Source organism: Natator depressus, chromosome 1, assembly GCF_965152275.1.
Source record: "Natator depressus isolate rNatDep1 chromosome 1, rNatDep2.hap1, whole genome shotgun sequence".
Lineage (NCBI taxonomy): Eukaryota > Metazoa > Chordata > Testudines > Cheloniidae > Natator > Natator depressus.
Genome location: NC_134234.1, coordinates 28,366,049 through 28,385,286, shown reverse-complemented (window position 1 = coordinate 28,385,286; position 19,238 = coordinate 28,366,049).

Here is a 19,238-nt window from a genome sequence, read left to right as displayed (position 1 = left end):
GCCCCCCCACCGGAAGTCCTGCCCCATGGGGTATTACTTCCAGGGTCAAGGCTGCCACGTGACCGGAAGCAAGGTATGTCATGTGAACCCTCTAACAACTCCTCCCACTGCCCTCTACCAGTCAGGATGGGTTTCGCCCCGTAGGACTTCCCCCCCAAGAGGAGCTTTGACCAATCAGGGCGAGTTCCGGAGCGGGGTGTCCTCTCCGGAAGTGGGTCTTGTGACCCCTCTAACAACTCCTCCCCCCCCCCACCACCACCAATCAGGATGGGTTTTGCCCCATAGGACCTCCCAGAGAGGAGCTTTGACCAATCAGGGCGAGTTCCGGGGTGGGGGTGTCCTCTCTGGAAGTGGGTCTTGTGACCCCTCTAACAACTCCTCCCCCCCCCCCACCACCAATCAGGATGGGTTTTGCCCCATAGGACCTCCCAGAGAGGAGCTTTGACCAATCAGGGCGAGTTCCGGGGTGGGGGTGTCCTCTCTGGAAGTGGGTCTTGTGACCCCTCTAACAACTCCTCCCCCCCACCCCGCTACCAATCAGGAGGGGTTTTGTTCCGATAGGACCAAGAGGAGATTTGACCAATTAGGATGAGTTCCGGGGGCGGGGTGACCCGTCCGGAAATTATTCGTGTGACCCCTCTAACAACTCCTCCCACCAACCTCTACCAATCAGGCCGGCCCGAGAGCAGATTTGACCAAAATAGGGCAGGTTCTGGGATGGGGTGAACCACCCAGAAGAGGGGCGTATGACCCCTCTGCCAATCAGAGTGCAGCACCATCACCCCATAAGGCCCAGCGTCGGGCAGAAGAGGCTGTCTTTTACCAAGAGCGCGTGTTTTAGAAATCGTGGAAACATGGACTCCTTCACCACCCCCGTGAGAACTTCGGACTTTGTTTTAGCCCCGAAGGCCTTTGGACTTGTATGGAGAAAGCGCTACATCAGCGAGAGTTCCGAGGAGGGCCCTTTGGCCCAGCCGTTGATGGACACACCGGAAACCGACCCCGAAACCCGGCTGCTTGTGAGGCCCCACGATGAGCGTGATGGCCTCTTGTTGTCCACCCCCCGAGAGGTGGAAGGTGATCACGGCTTGGGGGAGTTACGGGCGGACAAGGTGAATGAAAAAGACGTGGCTCAGGTAAATGAATGTTTAAGAAGTGACGGTCGGGGTGGGGGTGTGTAATGGGGGGGGGGGAGGGCTAGGAACCAGGGATTGTGTAAATCAAAAACCAAGCAGTGGTGTGCTTACGCTGTTTCTTTTTTGAAAAAAAAAAATCTCTCAACAGCTCGATGATGCCTTTCTGGAGGCCTTTGAGAACTTACACATCGGTAGCCCTGTGGGAGTAAATGTATCATGCGTCAGCTGTTTTTGCTCATGTCTGAGACACAGATCTCAAGAGGAAAAGGACAAAATGGAAGAATGAACCAGCACAGACACCCTCATGTTAGGAGTCATGGCGTCCATTTTTACAGGCGGTTGTAAAAGGTTGTGTTAAACCAGGCGATTAATAAAACTTATTTAAACGTGTTAATATGAATGTTGTCCCCCACCCACACTTGTGTTAGTAAAAGATGGTACCAGTAACAGTCATGTCTCCACAGGCGGCTCTTTTAAAGAAAATATATTACACCCCCGGGGAAGTTGGGAGCTTTGGCGGGGTGAACCCTCTTTTTCAAGTGGCCAAAAAGCATAGTAAAACTTTAAATAGAAGACAAGTAACAGCTTGGCTTTCAGACCAGGATGCTTATACTTTACACAAACCGGCTCGAATACGTTTTAAAAGAAGCAAGACCATTGTTTCAGATGTGGATGCGCAATGGCAGGCAGATTTGGTGGATATGCACCAGTTCTCCAAACAGAACAGCAATTTTAAGTACATCTTAACAGTGGTAGACATTCTATCCAAATATGCCTGGGCCTTAGGCCTAAGGGACAAGACGAGTGGTGAGGTATGCAAGGCCTTTAAAGCTATTTTTAGCGAAGGGCGTGTGCCTCAAAAATTACAAACCGATCGGGGGAAAGAATTTTTAAACAAACCCTTAAGCAGATTGTTAAAACGGCATGGCATTCACCATTTTGTTACTAATAATGAAGTCAAAGCAGGGGTTGTGGAGCGGTTTAACAGAACTTTAAAAACTAGGATGTGGAGATATTTTACAGCCCATAACACCTTTCGCTACATCGATGTGTTACCTGACTTTATAAAGAGTTACAACCAGAGCTTTCACAGAACTATACATACCAGACCCGCTGATGTTAACCCTTCAAATTCTCTGAAGGTATGGAAAATGGTTTATGGAGATGATTTTAAAATAAAACCGGTTGTTGCCCCTTTTCGAAAAGGCGACCACGTGAGACTATCTAAAACCAAAGGAGCTTTTGAAAAAAGGTTATGAACAGACATTTACCGATGAGATATTCATAGTGGATGAAGCCTTAACCAGGGGTCAGAGACCTGTATACCGATTAAAAGACTACGAGGGTGAGACAGTTACTGGATCTTTTTACCCTGAAGAATTACAAAAAGTAAACCCCAAACGAGACAGGATTTACAGGGTTGAAAAAGTTCTAGCGGAGAAAGGAAAAGGGAGAAAAAAGCAACTACTGGTAAAATGGTTGGGGTGGCCTGATAAGTTTAACAGCTGGGTGAAAGCTTCTCAACTCTGTGACATTTAGACGCAAACAACAAACAAACAAAAGTTATTCCTCCCCGCAAAGTCAGAGAAGATGAGCGACGGCGGGTTTTACATTACTTTGCCCAGCAACGCCAGCGCTGCAGTTTTTCCCCAAAACACCAGCTCGAACTTTACAATACGGCTAATTAAGCCCTTGGATCTCCGGGGTGCCTGGGAGGTGGGGTTAGTGGAAATACAATACCCGCACAGCTGGAACACTATCAACGAAGACACCCCTTTTGAAGTCACCTTTGGAGATATGGCATGGAGTTTCATCCTACGACGAGGTTATTACGCGTCCATACCCGAATTACTGGATCATATGAACAGTATCATAGCTCGTCACCCCGGACCGCCTGAGATGGTCATGAACTATGACCCTGTGGGTAGAAAAATTAGACTTAAATCCGCCGCTTTTACTTATATGTTTTCTACCAGCGGGGAGCTAGCTAACATTCTGGGCTTGGGCCCCAAACACAGCGTCCAAAAATTCCCTTTCTCGGCAGACATTACAGGGGGTTTTAATTCCTTGTATCTGTACACGGATATCGTAGAACATCAGTTTGTGGGGGATTTTTCTGTTCCCCTGTTACGTTGTGTCCCCGTCCAAGGAAGGAACAACGAGTTTGTCACCATCACCTACGATAAACCTCATTACGTCCCTATCAGTAAACACCACATCGACACAATTACCATTGAAATAAAGACAGATCAGAACAAAAGCGTCTCATTTCGCTTTGGCAAGGTGATCATCAAGCTACACCTGCGCCCCCGGAGAGAGCGAGTTTTCTAAAAAAGCAAAACAGTATTATGGCGATCCTAAAAAATTACGGCGACCCCAACGTCTACAGAAACTATTACAAAGCCCAGGCGGGATACGCCCTTCCCGGATATCATGGGGCCCCCGTGATGTATGGGGCAGGCGTGGGTGGAATATTCCGTAGCCTCTTTCGAAAAGCCGTACCGCTTTTGAGGAGGGGGCTAGAGATTATTAAACCCCACGTAAAAACCGCCGCTCAAAACATAGCTAAAGACGTGGTAGGTCACGTCTCCCGCGCTGTTCTGGAGAAGGTGGGGAACACAGCTTCACAGGAAGGATCGGGGCTGATGTACATTAAAAGGAGGAAGAAGAGAAAGAGAAATGCGTCATACCCGCGACACGCAGGTCCCCCGAAACCCTTTAAAAGAAGGGCTTTGACCCGCAGGGTCGGCCATAAGCGAAAGTCCAAGAGGAAGCCTGGGCGAAAGAGGAAACACTCGCCGGCTGATACGAGAGATATATTTTAATCAACATGGCTTTCGTTCACTGCGGGTCTGAAGAATGCACCAAATCCGAACTAGACTTGTTCCAAATAGCCCCTACGCAGACCAGCATTGAGAAAAGCATCTACATCGAGGTGCTACCTCTGTCGGCCATTACGGAGTCTGCCCCCATTGACTTCTTTATAGCAGGGAATGGCGTAGATTATATGGATTTAAACAACACACTGCTGTACCTGTGTTGCAAGATTGTAAAAGGAGACGGAACTGAACTCAACGCGGGTGCCGAGGTGGGCCTGGTGAATTACCCAGTGGCCTCTATTTTTAGTCAGCTGGATGTCACGCTCGGAGACCGTCTTGTAAGCCAAAGCAACAACTGTTACCCTTACAGGGCCTTTATAGAATCGGTGCTCAATTACAGCAACGACACCCTCGCCACGCAATTTTCCGCTGGCCTCTTTTACAAAGACACTGCCGGACAACAGGAAGACACAGACTTGGATGGCGAGAATCTAGGGTTTGTGAGGCATGCAAAGCTGACCGCTCAAAGCAGAACAGTAGAGCTTCTGGGTCATCTACACAGCGACCTGTTTTTTCAAGAAAAACTATTGTTGAACGGAGTGGATGTGAAAATTAAACTGACGCGCAGTAAAGATCCTTTCTGTTTAATGGGCAGCGGAACCGAAGGCTTTAAACTGCGCATTCTATCAGCATCCCTTTTTGTGAAGAAAGTACGTGTGGCCCCGAGCGTTCGTCTGGGGCATGCCGAGGCCCTGCTTACCGCTAATGCCAAATACCCCGTGGACCGTGTGGGAATGAAAGTGTTTAGCATCCCTGCGGGCAGCAGGGTCAGTAACCAGGAGAACCTGTTCTTGGGACAGTTGCCCAAAATGCTTGTCCTGGGGTTCGTGGATAACGATGCCTTTAGCGGAAGTTACGCTAAAAATCCCTTTCATTTTAAGCATTACGATATTAATTTTGTGGCCTTGTATGTGGATGGTGAGCAGATACCGACCAAGCCTCTGCAACCAGACTTCGAGGCAGGACGCTGCGTGAGAGAATACATGAATCTGGTACAGACGGCCGGTAAACACATGAAAGATCGTTCTCTGTTAATCGACCGTGAGGAGTTTGCACACGGTTACACCATGTTTGCCTTTGACCTGTCCCCCGACCAGGAATGCGCCGATCACTATTCCCTGATTAAAACCGGGAACCTGAGAGCAGAAATTCGTTTTGGGAAGGCTTTAACCATTACCGTCAATATGATCGTGTATGGGGTTTTTGACAACGTCATAGAGATAAATCAGAGGAGAAATGTTCTGTTTGACTACATGTGAACATGGACACCGTGCAGCTCTCACGTGTCTTATCAACAGACCCTTACACGAAAAAGAATTTCTTAGACGTGTTTCCCTACGATTGGCTCCCTGGCGGCAAGCTGTCTCAGAGACCCCTAGGTTTGGTGGTCAACACACATCCACACAGCCGACCAGGTGAACACTGGCTTGCCGTGTATCTGGTGGAGCGTAACCTTGGAGAGTTTTTTGACTCATACGGGCATCCCCCGAACAGTGTGTTCTTTCCTAAAAGCATTATGAAATTTTTAAACAAAAATGCCACAGACATTGTGTTTCACAACAGACAATTACAAGACCCCAGCTCCGTTGCCTGCGGCTATCACTGCGTGTTTTTCTTACACCATCGTAGCAAGGGTTTATCTTTTGACCGGATTTTAAAATTGTATTCTAATGACTTAGTGCAAAACGACCGGATGGTGATGAATTTTGTAAAAAATAAATTTAAATACTTGGCCATGCCTAGCCTTGCTCAAAGCATGTTTCAACAAGCCCAGACATGCGTATCTTGCAACGATTTTCATAGTCATGTTACCCAATAAAGCACCCCAGGTGGGGAGTTTAAAGACAATCGATGTTTGGCGTGGTTTTTTTAAAAAAAAAACAAAACACAATGACCCAATTCAGAAATGTTTTATTTAAAGCAAAACATTACCAGTTTTAAAAAAAAATAGAACGTGAAAAAAGATCACAAACTGAGCCATTCGGCTCTTTTAGCCAATTTTCGTTTTTTAGATGGCAAAAAAGGGGTCACTGTTTCTTGGTCCACACCGGTGTCGGCGATTGAGGCCTTGAGGCGTTCCAAAAGATCTCTGTTGGTCGCGTTGCCCATGATGGAAGATGGCATGTTCAGTTCCGCCATGGCATTCATAAACACATCCCATCCTTTAGGTACATGTCTGCTAGGAACAGAGCGCGTCTGGGTGACGGCCCTGACTAAGTCGAGCATGTTAGAACCATTAACCACAGAGCCTTTGTACACAAAAGACCCTTTATCGGTCCATGAAGAAATGTTTTTATCTTGGCTCAGCTTATTTAGCAATACTGATGCATTTTTCTTATAACGCTTATTCACGTTATCCAACACCTCCTGAGCAACAGAGTCTGAGATCTTTGGTGTTTCGGAGGGTTTGGCAGTCACACTCTGTTCCTGTTCTGGTAGAAACAGACTTAGTTTTCCTTTGTCCACATCGCTCTGCTTCACGTACGTTAGGTACCTTTGAAGCACGGTGCTGTAAAGTTTAGCCTTTTCATATTCACCTAAGTCAGTTCTTTGAAGAACAGATTTCATTTCAGCATCCAGTAAGCGAGTTGCATTCATTCTGATATTTTCCTCTGCCGGAGGGGGAGCACTTAATTGCTCCAACTGCCGGCTGGGCACCAGGTACATTTTTTCTGCATACTCCATTATCGATTAGTTAAAAGCCCCGTTATCAGAGGGATAGCAAAACTTAACAGGGGTCCTATAAACCCCCCAGACTGCTTCACCAGACGCTTCTTTCTTTTAAGTGAAACCCTTTTATTACACAAAGTTTTTATAAGCGTGTGTTTCACACGCACTTGCTTCGGTGTTAAAGGTACGTTTCCTTTTAAGGTGTTGAGCGCTATTTCTGAGATGGCTGCTACTAGATCGTCAGAGGCCGAGCACAGTATAGCCCTCCTTTGCTGTGGGGACGATTTGCTAAGTAATTTTAAAAGGCCCAGGTTTCTTTTCACGCAGCTAGACATGTTTTCAGTCAGCAACCCCGGCTGCTAAAAAGGGACCTGCCAATAATTCATCTCTTTTTATACAGGGCTGTTGTTCTTTTTAAAGTATAAACTGCCGGCCAGTCTGGAGGGAAAAGACCAGTTCTTAGCCTATAAGCTTCTGGTGTGGAAGCATTTAAATCCACCACCAGGTAGCCATAAGGCCTTTTGGTAGCATCCTCAAAAGCTTCTAGAAAGAACTGAGCTTTGCCGGGGTACATTTGCCGAGCAAGTGTAGCAATTTGTAATCTGTCCCTGGGGTTTTTGAACAGAACCATGTATTTTGTGTTTAGGTTAATAGTGCGACTCTTTTTTCCCTGGCAAAATACGTTCTGAACTATATACATAATGCTCAGGTTCCTGTGATGCACGTACTTGGTAAAGGCTTTCTCGATTTCATCGCTTTCACAAGCGGAGTTCATCAGATCGTCTATGATAATCATGTTCACTTTATTGGTAGGAAACAAACGGTCATCGTCAAAAGCATCAGGCAGACCCTCCACAAAATTGATAAAGGGGTATTTACAGAGCAGTTCTTTATACAAGGGTTGCCAACAACTGTAACACCACACAATATTCTCAGGCGTAACAGACAATGTTTGTTTGGCATTATCCAATACATTTTTTATAAAGTAACTTTTCCCGCAGTTGCTAGGCCCCGCGAGAATTGCAGAAAAGGGGTGTCTCCACCTCGTATCCATTTTTCAAAAACCGTAGGGCAGGGTTTTAAACCCTTCTCCTAGGACCCTCTTGTTGTAAACGACTTTCTGTGTTTTTTTAAGGGTTTTTGTCTCTATTTGCCACTGATTTTTGTTTCTTACAATAGAGGGTTGCTGCACCTCTATCTTTTTTGAGGGGTTCTCTCGCAGACCCGTGCAATAGTCCAGGACTAGATCTTTCAAACTGTCAAAGTTGATCTTTTCACAGTTTGCTACGTTCAGAGTAATACCTTTGACCTTCATACAAGCCTTTCCTCCCGACAGTTTGTACCCGTATGTTTTTGGGCCTGCCGACACAAACTCGGTGATGTGTTGATCTGGTGGGATCTCGCTCGTGAGGTCCCCTAAATAATCCCCCAGAGGGGGATTCCAGGCCCCCTCCCTTTTCACAAATATCACAGAGTCAGTGTCGTGGTACAGGCACCGCTCTTGCAATCCGTCTAGGAGGTTGTATAGTTCTAAGTGGGCATAAGCGGTGGTGAAACAGGCTATGAAAACATTGGTATTGCCAGAGACAGAATAACGGTCTTTTGCGTGCTTCCAAGATACGCACGCTGTTTCATCGTCGATAAACTCACAGGATGAAACCTCGTAGTTGGGGGAAAATAGGTACTGAAAGAGTTCATCGGGGTCTCTCACGAAGCTGGTATTGGGTAGGTTGGTTCTTTGGCCGAATTTACCCCACAGAGAATTTAAAAACAGTTTAGCAATTTGGCGTTTAGCGGGGTTTAGCCTGATCTCGTGTCGGCGTAAAAGCACGCCTTCTTTCTGGTAGAAATCGTTAACATACTTATTTTGTTTGTCTTCGTCTGTGCACCAGCTGGGATACCCTGAAGCCTCTTGTTTCTGGCGGAGGTGTAATTTTATGTACTCCGAAAAGAGTTTATCAGATTTTTCATTAAAATGCCAGATTTCATAGATTTTAGCCACCACGTACCCCTTCGCTATGGCTGCGTTCAATTCCACAGTGCACCAAGTCCCCAGGATGGCCCTCTCCTCGTCAGTGTGGGTGCATGTCTCCCGCTGCACGGTTTCCGCGCAGGTTCGGCATAGCGGGAACATAAGCTTGCCGCCCACTCTGACAGGTAACAATGGGAAAAAGAGGCCTCGTGGGGGGTACACTTTAACTTTTGCAATTCCAAAATAATTTGCAAGGGGTCCAAATTTGTCATAAACTATATCGGGGTGCCCGATAGGGTAGTCTTTCGTTTTGTTTACAAAAGGGTACAAGCTGGTAAAATCATAATAGTGGATTTCTTCCCCGGGCTTAGGTTTATAATATAGACGGATGGCGTTCGTCCTCCCCCCAAAAAGAGCATCCCTAGGCATGAGAGGCTGGGGTAACTGGGCTCGGTTTAAAAAGCTCGCAAGCTCCCTGTCTGTTTCTTTCATCACCACCCACTCGTGCTCCCAAAGAGTCCTCACTACAAAACCAAGCCGTTTTAGATAGTCGGTCTTGAGCTGCGTCTTGTAATAAAGAAACCCAAAAGTTGTACCCATCATAGGGTTTTGTGCTTTTTCACAATGACAGACGACACAGCCGTGAAAAAAACACCCATTAAACTCAAAGGCTGTGTGTACCCCGTCAATATTGGCATAACCGTCTAAAAAGTAGGGGCCTACCTGTAGTTCCCCACCCTGTAAAGCGTGCCGTATTTGTATATGTTCTTTTTGAGAGATATACAACAGCCACTGGATAGATGGGGTCGAATATCTCTTTTTCTGTCTGTGATAGTTGTCTGGAGGGAGAAGAGCTACCGTGTTAGGCTCCAAAAACATAAACCTGTACATAGCCATGCAGACGGATGCCAGCGTTATGTACCGGAACGGATCTATACACAGTTTTATCTCAGTGAATTTACCGGGTTCTCTCTCTACTAGATCGACCTTCTCCGTCATATTCATAATTTCTTTTCTGTATAGGATACAAGCCTGTCTCAAAATTTTTACATCCTGCTGGCAGTAATACGCAAGCTCTTTCTGCAGGTCAAAAGTCTCAGAGCTGTGGTCTTGATACCAGTCGAGAAACTCTGCTTTTTCCCTGGGCATCATGCTTTCTACACCGTAGTGCTCCACACCGGGCATAGGCCCCACATAATTTTGATTTTCTAAAGTGTTAAAAAAATGTGGAAAATACCCTTTGCAACCTTCAAACCCCATCGCCTGTGGGAGCTTGCTAAGCTTCATGGGCAAGAAGTTTAAAGAGTCTATAAAACGAATGCCAAGGGCCTTAACTTCCACACACATTAGTTTACTGCCCTGAGTGATCAGTTCTATGCACATCTTTTCCTTCAGTAACTGTCTAACGCAGAAATACGCATCATAACCTTTGGAATTGTGTGCTAGGAACGTGTAGTCCCGGAACTCTTTGCCAATAAAGGTCTTAACAAACATAGAAAGACATTCGTCACCCTTAAATTCCCAGGATTTTTCCGGCTTTAGGGACATTGCAAAAATATAATTGGGAGTGTGCAACCCAGTCTCCTGCATGCATTCAAAATCATAAAAAATATACTTTTCTGATGATTCGGGCTTTCTAAGGCTGTCCATAAAACAGAGGTGAATGTCTACATCTCCAACGATCAAACCCTGACACTGCTTACAGCGCCTCCCTTTACACCTGTGCTGCTTGTCCACGTACGCCTGACACTTACCGCACAAAGTTTTAGACAGGCATTCAACTTGGTTTTTTGACGCACAGTTGACATGTCTGTCTAAACACTCTTTGGACCGACAATACAGTTTACAGCTAGGACACCTCAGCTGCACACCCATGTTGTCAGAGCATGTTGCGCTCAAGCAGAGACGGCAACGATACCTGCAAGAATGGTCGTGACTGTACACCATGTGGCAAAACTCACAGTAATTTTTTGCTCCGAACAACTTTTTCACATCCAGAACCCCATAGTAATGTTCATTGTGCAACAGGATGAAATAAGTCTTAGGGTACACGGGGCCCCCCGTTTTAAAAAAACCCCAGCCACCTTTCACCGCATACAGCACCACCTGTATGTTAACTCCTAAATGCTGTTCAAACTTTGCTACATCAGTGAGCATAACCTTTTTTTGATCTGACCACCCCAGTTTCTCGTGCAACTTTCTCGCCTCTGCTAACAATTCTGCATCTGTAGGTTTATGACCGGCCATGACAGCCAAGAGCCCTCCCGCAAAACATAGATTGGTACCGGTGTAAGTCAGGTCTACTAAACATTGTCTCTTTTTATGAATAATCTGACTACTAAGGATAGAATTTAAAACTCTTCGAGCGCCCCCACCCCTATTTTTTACAACTGTCACAACAAGGCGCAACGTCCCATCGAAATGCAATTCTCTATTGCTCTGAAGCAGCTTTGAGGTCTGGTTCAAGAAATCCTCAGCGGACAGCTCATCCCTAGTTCTTCTGACTGAAAACAAAGGGTTAGTTAAACGACGGCTCTCTAAACGTAACTGTACGTAATCATCAGGGCCTACCCTACCATTAACATCATCAAGAACTAGCTGTATCCCTCTGTGTATGGCTTCAACAGCCTGTTGAGCTGAATTTATTTGCTCAAGATGGACAAAACGAAACTCCTCACAATACACCGACCCCCCAAATCTAGGTAATTCACGTTGCCAACTTCTCACTCTCTCCATATACACCTCTGCATTTTCAGGGTTACTTGGGGGTTCCTCTACGGAACCATCAGTGGCATCTTCTACATCCGATACTAATTGAGAGTCAGACTCTGAGACGCCTCCGTGAGGGGCATTGGGAGTCGATGGGACTCCGTCTAGAGAGCACTCTGGGGAATTTTCTAAACCAGAGTCTGATTTCGCCTCCCCATTTTCAGACATGCCAGTTTGAGAGCCTCTGGTAGGGGGCATCTCTTTTTGTTTTTTTTCCCTCATTACCTCTTTAGCCCTTTTTAAAATTTTTACAGCGACCCTGGCCTGGAATTTTTTGGCAGCCATCTGTTTATCCCCCAAGCGCCGTCCGCCCTTTTGTTTACACACGAGCTGATGTGCACCCTTGAGGGTACCCCTTTCCACACCTAGTCATGCCTGATCAGAGCCACCCTTTCCAGCCCCCCTTTCTTTTAGGCCCCCTGAGGATTCAGCGTCCATCAGTTTTCTGAACAAAGCGTCGTATTTTTTCCAAATCTTTTTAGAATGCCGTAGTTTTAGACTCCCCGAAGATACAGCGTCCATCAGTTTTCTGAATGAAGCATCAAACTCTTCCCAAATACTAGAATATGGGGGATCTTTGTCAGTCCTTAGTTTTTTATTCACAACCCCTAGAGTGCCTGCTCTGGGTTTGTGAATGTGTGTGTTTCTGCACACATTCAGAGCCCCTAGAGTGCCTACTCCGGGTTTGTGAGTGTGGACGTTTTCGCTCACAGTTTTCTCAGGGCTTGGTGCGGCGGTGGCCACTGAGGAACTGGAGTTGTGTTTGCATGGTTGCAATACCTTGGCATCGCAGGTGTTTTCAATCCTTGGTTTTTTATTCACAATCCCTAGAGCGCCTGTTCCGGGTTTGTGAATGTGGGCGTTTTCGCTCACAGTTTTCTCAGGGCTTGGCGTGGCGGTGGCCGCTGAGGAACTGGAGTTATCTTTGCATGGATGTTTTTTACCAGAGTGTTTTGTTTTGTCCTTGGGTTTGACGTAAATGAGGTTTGGACTGGGCTGATGCTTCATCTGCACTCTTGTGCTGTTTTGCGTTGTTAAAGGTCTCAAAGCAGATTCCTGGTTCTTTGGTGGTTCTCGGGGAGGGGTCCTTGTAGCTCCCACTACAGCCTTGTCAGAAGGGCTGCATATGCCTGCTTGGGGCAGGAGGGGGGAAAAAAAGCATTTTACAAAAATGTAACTTTGCCAGCTTTCTCACCCACACCTATGTATGTACTTAAAATACAAAACCTCATAAATTAACCAGACTAATAAGCAAAATATATTTACCCGGCTTCATCCATCCATCTGTCACTGATACTTGTGAATTTTTCTTTTCAATTGTCTCTTTCCTTTTTCTTTTGAGCATTTTTACCCGCTCAAGTTTTGACCGTGCTGTAAAGCAAACAACATTCTAATAAAACACATGAAACTGTCTAGTAAACTTTAAAATAAAATAAAATAATATCCATTAGAGTGTTTTTTCTATTTAAAAAAGTCATAGCTTTAAAACAAAATAATCCATTTCAGGCTGTACAACAATCACAGGTTTTGAGTTTATTTCTACCACTTTGAAAACAACCCCCCCATATATATATTTTTTTAAAAAATACATCTCATTTTGCAAAGTAAAAACCCTGTTAATTGGAAACACACCATCACCATCAGTTTGTAGACATATACTTTTTAAAAACCGCCTATGTTTTACACACACACACACACACACACACAGAGTTTAAAACACTGTTTGCAACAAAATACTTTTCAATAAACCCACATGCTTTTAAAAAGATCCCTGGTTGTTCTGGCCCCCGCCCTGCCCCAGCCATGTGTGCTTGGGGTCTTTGGGGTAAGAAAAACAAGCCAAAATGTTAGTTAGTATTAGCTCCCAAATCCCTATTCAACCTATGTAATACCTGAAGTTATTAAGCACAACTACAGTTAAAAATGGTTTTTACCTTGGCCTGGTGATGAACTGCAACTTAAAGTTACTGGCTCCATGCTAAACAGATCACACTGCAATACAGATATGCACCATTATTTACTAAGATAGCATGGCCAAAAAATGGCATTATATAATATATATATATTTTCAGAGTTAAAAAAAAAAACCCAGGGAACATACCTCCACTTGCAGCCCAGCAGCAATTCAAGAGAGTTTCTGTTGAAAGAGACAGTCTCCAAGCTACCTGAGGTTTTGTTGTTTTTTTTTTACACCATCCTAACTCTTTTGTTTCAAAATAGTTAGCAGGTTGATTGGATCACCCCTCCCTAGCATTCCCTTTTGTGATCGGGGGTGGGGAATAAGTTTTTCTGCACAATTGGGCTGCTTTTCTTTTTTTTTCTTTTTTAAGTTCAAATACTTTTTGTTCCCCCCACCCTGTAGGGCCTTCTTACAGTAACCATTTCAAGTGAGGGGCCCTTTGCAGATATCAATGAATGTCTTGGGGCTTGTTTTTGTTTTTAAAAACATGTTCTTTCATGCTTAAAGTTTGGTGGGATGGGGGGTGATTTCTAGAAAAAGTGCCCCGTGGCCTTCAACCAACTCCTGGGCCATATTTAAACTGGCCTATAGCGTTCCACCAACTCCAGGGGTTATATTTAAACTGCCCAATAGCATCTGCAAACTCCTGAGGTTTTATTTCATTTCATATTAATCAGAACTCACCATCCTCACCCACCCACCTCCCTTACTATGGGTGCACCCCCATCAAAATTAACCCTATGGCAACAAGGGTGAGTAATCACAGTCACCCTGGCTATTCAGTGAGGGGGGGGGGTGGTGGTTAAACCCGTTCAGTTCAACAGAATAAGTCAACTCTATTGTACTCAACCACATGTCTGAACCATCCCCGTTTGTTTTATTGTAAACACATTTTTAGGGTATTTTTCCCCCTCCCACAACATACATTTCAGCTTTTTTTTTTTTTTTTTTTGCTGTAAATGGGTCTCTCTTACACAAAAGACACAAGAGCTAGGTTCTCACAAACAATTTTTTTTTTTATTTAAAAGACATACAGCTCCTTCAAAACAAACCAAGATGCTCCATTAAAAAAAGAAAGAAAGAAAAAAAGACTTTAAGCTCCCTTAAGGGCCAGAGACCTTTTAACAGAAATACAAATAGTCACAAAGCCCTTTTCAATAGATTTTTTTTTTAAATTTACAGCTACCAAGTTTTATATCGCATGTTTGGCACCTCACCATTTTCTAACTTAATCCTTTTAGATTTCTTACAAATAGCCTTTTTCTTAAGCAGGGTTCTGTAACTTTTTGTGCGGACCAGACGGTCAATATAACGCTCTAAGCAGGCATCTTCCGGTTTGGTCATTTTCTTTAAAACATGGTCAGGGTCTCCACTGAATTGCACAGCATTTATCAAGGTCACCCCTTGTGCTAAATGTTCTTGGGTTAGGCATAGACATTGCATAGCATAACCTATGGCAATCACAGTGTTTAATAAGCTTTCCAAACACAGCTCAGCACACAGGCCCCGGAGCTTGCAGTTTATATCCACTGAAGTCCAAGTCACACAGTCATGGTGCCGCTGGCCTGGTGAATCTATGACACAGCCCTCACAATCTTCAAAAAGCTTTTCCCTAAGACAGTGATTAAGAACAGAATAAACAGCAACGCGTACAATAGTCCGCATGACTTTGTTACGCTCACGACGTGGCACTGGCTCAGTCAGTTCCATGCCAAGCCTCCTCCTAAACTCCTCATAGCCGTCATCCTCGGAGTCCTCTTCAACATTTTGTATTGGCGTTGAGCAAAAACAAGGTGGGCCCGGTTCATCTTCGCTGCTTGGTGCAACGCTGTCCAGAGTCTCCGGGTCCTCTAGAAAGGCATCATTGAGCTGTTGAGAGATTTTTGTCAAAAAAGAAACAGCGTAAGCACCCCACTGCTCGGTTTTTGATTTACACAATCCCTGGTTCCTAGCCCCGTTACAACCCCATCCCGACCGTCACTTCTTAAGCATTCATTTACCTGAGCGTTCATCTTGTCCACTAGTGACTCCCCCGAGCTGCGATCACCTTCCTCCTCCCGGGGGGTGGACAACAAGAGGCCATCACGCTCATCGTGGGGCCCCACAAGCGGCTGGGTTTCAGGGTCGGTTTCCAGTGTGTCCATCAATGGCTGGGCCAAAGGGTCCTCCTCGGAACTCTCGCTGATGTAGCGCTTTCTCCGCGGTTTGTTGAAGGCCTTCGGGGCTAAAACAAAGTCCGAAGTTCTCACGGGGGTGGTGAAGGAGTCCATGTTTCCACGATTTCTAAAACACGCGCTCTTGGTAAAAGACAGCCTCTTCTGCCCGACGCTGGGCCTTATGGGGTGATGGTGCTGCGCTCTGATTGGCAGAGGGGTCATACGCCCCTCTTCTGGGTGGTTCACCCCATCCCAGAACCTGCCCTATTTTGGTCAAATCTGCTCTCGGGCCGGCCTGATTGGTAGAGGTTGGTGGGAGGAGTTGTTAGAGGGGTCACACGAATCATTTCCGGACGGGTCACCCCGCCCCCGGAACTCATCCTAATTGGTCAAATCTCCTCTTGGTCCTATCGGAACAAAACCCCTCCTGATTGGTAGCAGGGTGGGGGGGAGAAGTTGTTAGAGGGGTCACAAGACCCACTTCCAGAGAGGACACCCCCACCCCGGAACTCGCCCTGATTGGTCAAAGCTCCTCTCTGGGAGGTCCTATGGGGCAAAACCCATCCTGATTGGTGGGGGTGGGGGGGGAGGAGTTGTTGGAGGGGTCACAAGACCCACTTCCGGAGAGGACACCCCGCTCCGGAACTCGCCCTGATTGGTCAAAGCTCCTCTTGGGGGGGAAGTCCTACGGGGCGAAACCCATCCTGATTGGTAGAGGGCAGTGGGAGGAGTTGTTAGAGGGTTCACATGACATACCTTGCTTCCGGTCACGTGGCAGCCTTGACCCTGGAAGTAATACCCCATGGGGCAGGACTTCCGGTGGGGGGGGGGCAGAGGTCAAGGGGTGGGGTTAAAGGGGTCAAGGGGTGGGGTGGGTGTCACATGACACACCTTGCTTCCGGTCATGTGGCAGCCTTGACCCCGGAAGTAATAACCCATGGGGCGGGACTTCCGGTGGGTGGGGCTAAGAGGTCAAGGGGCGGGGCTGAGGGGGTCAAGGGGCGGGGCTAAGGGGTCAAGGGGCGGGGTCAGGGTTTGATTGATGGTAGGGCCCTTATACTACTTGTGTGTGTGTGTGTATATATATATATATATATATATATATATATATATATATATATATATATATATTCCCTGAATAAGGGCTTGGGCCCATTCTTTATATATATAAGAATGGGCCCAAGCCCTTATTCAGGGAAAATATTCATTGGTCCAAATGTTGCAACGAACACAAGCCAATGGCTTCCTTTGGAACCCACTGAGATCGCTACCACAGTCTTCAATGGACAAAAGGGCTCCCTGTTGATTGATACCGAGGTCTTCTCCAGCTGCCAGAGGCCAACCATTCTGTATTTGCACCTATGCACATGATGGCTCATACTGCCTGTTCTACCACCATCTCCTGATTTGTACTTTGTACTCATGGTGATAGACTGTGGTCTTAAAAGTTGACTTGGCTTTGTTCTAAATAGAGGGTCTGGTTCTGATCACACCTACCTGACATCTACACTGGTGTAACTCCACTGATTTCTGTCTACTTTACATCAGTATGTGCCAGATCAGAATCAGGCACAATCAGATCAGAACGAGAGTTTCATCAGTCACCATGTGGGATTGTCCCATTCTCAGTGTCTCCATCAAGGGCTGTTTTCAGGTATGGTAGCTTGTTTCAAATCATAGTTCTTAGACGCTCCAAAAAATACATATGCCATTAGTGAACTCTTACATAAGATAGAGAAGGTTCAGATATAGATTCAAATCGGACCCGCCTGCAAAGTTCTGGACTGGGATTTTGGCTTAGCCATTTGGAGAGATTGGGACAAGCCACTGTGTTTGGATCAGAGTTCAGCTCCAAATGTCACTGAAGTTCGGGGTGCTTGCTACTGGGGTTTTGGTTTGGGCTCGTTTAAAAAAAAAAAAAGCAAAACTCCCAAAGCTGTAATTACATAGACGATAGAATCCGGATAATAGTCAAATACCTACTGGCATAGGGCATGCAGTAACTCTTCTTTAGTTTACATGTCTGTGCTTAGATGCTATCAGTCAGCACAGGGTCTAGTCACATTCATTCCTACATAAACAACTGGGCAAGCCAAACTCATATTTTAGAAAGAGATCAGCAGATATTGTGCAATTCCTGTGAGCTTTAAAACAAGTAGTGAGTCATTAACTACATGACAGATTTATGGCATACTATGTAAATCTGCCTTTAAGAAGAATGAAGCAAAAGATTAAAATTCAATCCAAATTTTATCCCTCCTGCTTTGGATTTCAGTATTGGAAAAAATGGGATGCTGACGAAATGCCATGCAGCACCTAGCATGTTTAGAACTACAATGGCAAATAGTGTTATTGTAGAGAGGGATGTCTCCCTCTTATATACACCCCATAGATTTGTCGGGGTGGGAGAATCCCATGGAATGTGGCCAAACCCCCGAGTTCCTTCCCCAGCCATGATACCTGAACTCTGCAATACCCCACTGGATGGACTTTTCCAAAGTCAGGGGGAAGCAGGCTTTGGAGCCTAAACTCCAGTTCTGCACCCATAGGTGAGAGCCGCCTGTACAGGATCTCCTCAGCTCAGAGTGGAGAGAAACCTTTAGACCAAAGGTAAAGCAGCTAACAAATCAGGGCCTTATTCTCCACTGCCCTGCCCCTTGGATTGGCATGTACTACTCTGGGAAGGATGGGTATGAAATACACCACAACAATGTGAGAGGTTCCTGCTGCCCACAGCTGACTGGGCAGCCAAAATGTTTCAAGCTCTGCCATGCCATGAAACATTGGACTTTCAGACATTCATAGATTCTAAGGCCAGAGGGGACCATCTAGTCTGACCTCCTGGATAGCACATGCCGTAGAACTTCCCCAAAATAATTCGTGGAGTGGAGCTTTGAGAAAAATAGCCAGTCTTGATTTAAAAATTGTCAGTGATGGAGAATCCACCATGACCCTTTGCACGTTAATTACTCTCACTGTTAAAAATGTGCTTTATTTCCAGTCTGAATGTGATTAGCTTCAAGTTCCAGCCATTGGATCGTGTTCTACTTTTCTCTGCTATACTGAAGATGCCATTATTAAGCATTTGTTCCCCATGAAGACAGTCACTGGGCCAATAGGGCCCATGCCCAGGGGCCCCAGCCAATTGCAGGCCCCCAGAAAAATGGGAACCCCCATGTCCTGACCCCTTCTGCCCAGCTGCCCCTGCTGCAGAGCAGGGTCAGGGCACAGTGGCTTGTCCCGCTCTGCCTGCTTGGCGCTCCTGCCAGGGAGCAGGGCGGACAGGCGGAGCATGGCAAGCCTCTGCATCATGACCACATTTCCCTCGCAGGAGCGCTGGGGAGGGGGGTTGGGGAGGACTGCAGGCAGAAGGGGTGGGGCCCCCGCTTGCTCTGGCCCAGGGCCCCACAAAACCATAATTCACCTCTGCATGTAGGTACTTCTAGATTGTAATCAAGTCATCCCTTAGCCTTCTCTTTGCTAAACTAAACAGATTGAGCTCCTTGAGTCTATCGCTATAAGGCATGTTTTCTAATCCTTTAATCATTCTCATGGCTCTTTTCTGAACCCACTCCAATTTATCAACATCCTTCTTGAATTGTGGGCACTAGAACTGGACACAGTATTCCAGCAGCGCGGACATCAGTGTGAAACCCAGAGGTAAAATAACCTCTCTGCTCCTACTTGAGATTCTCC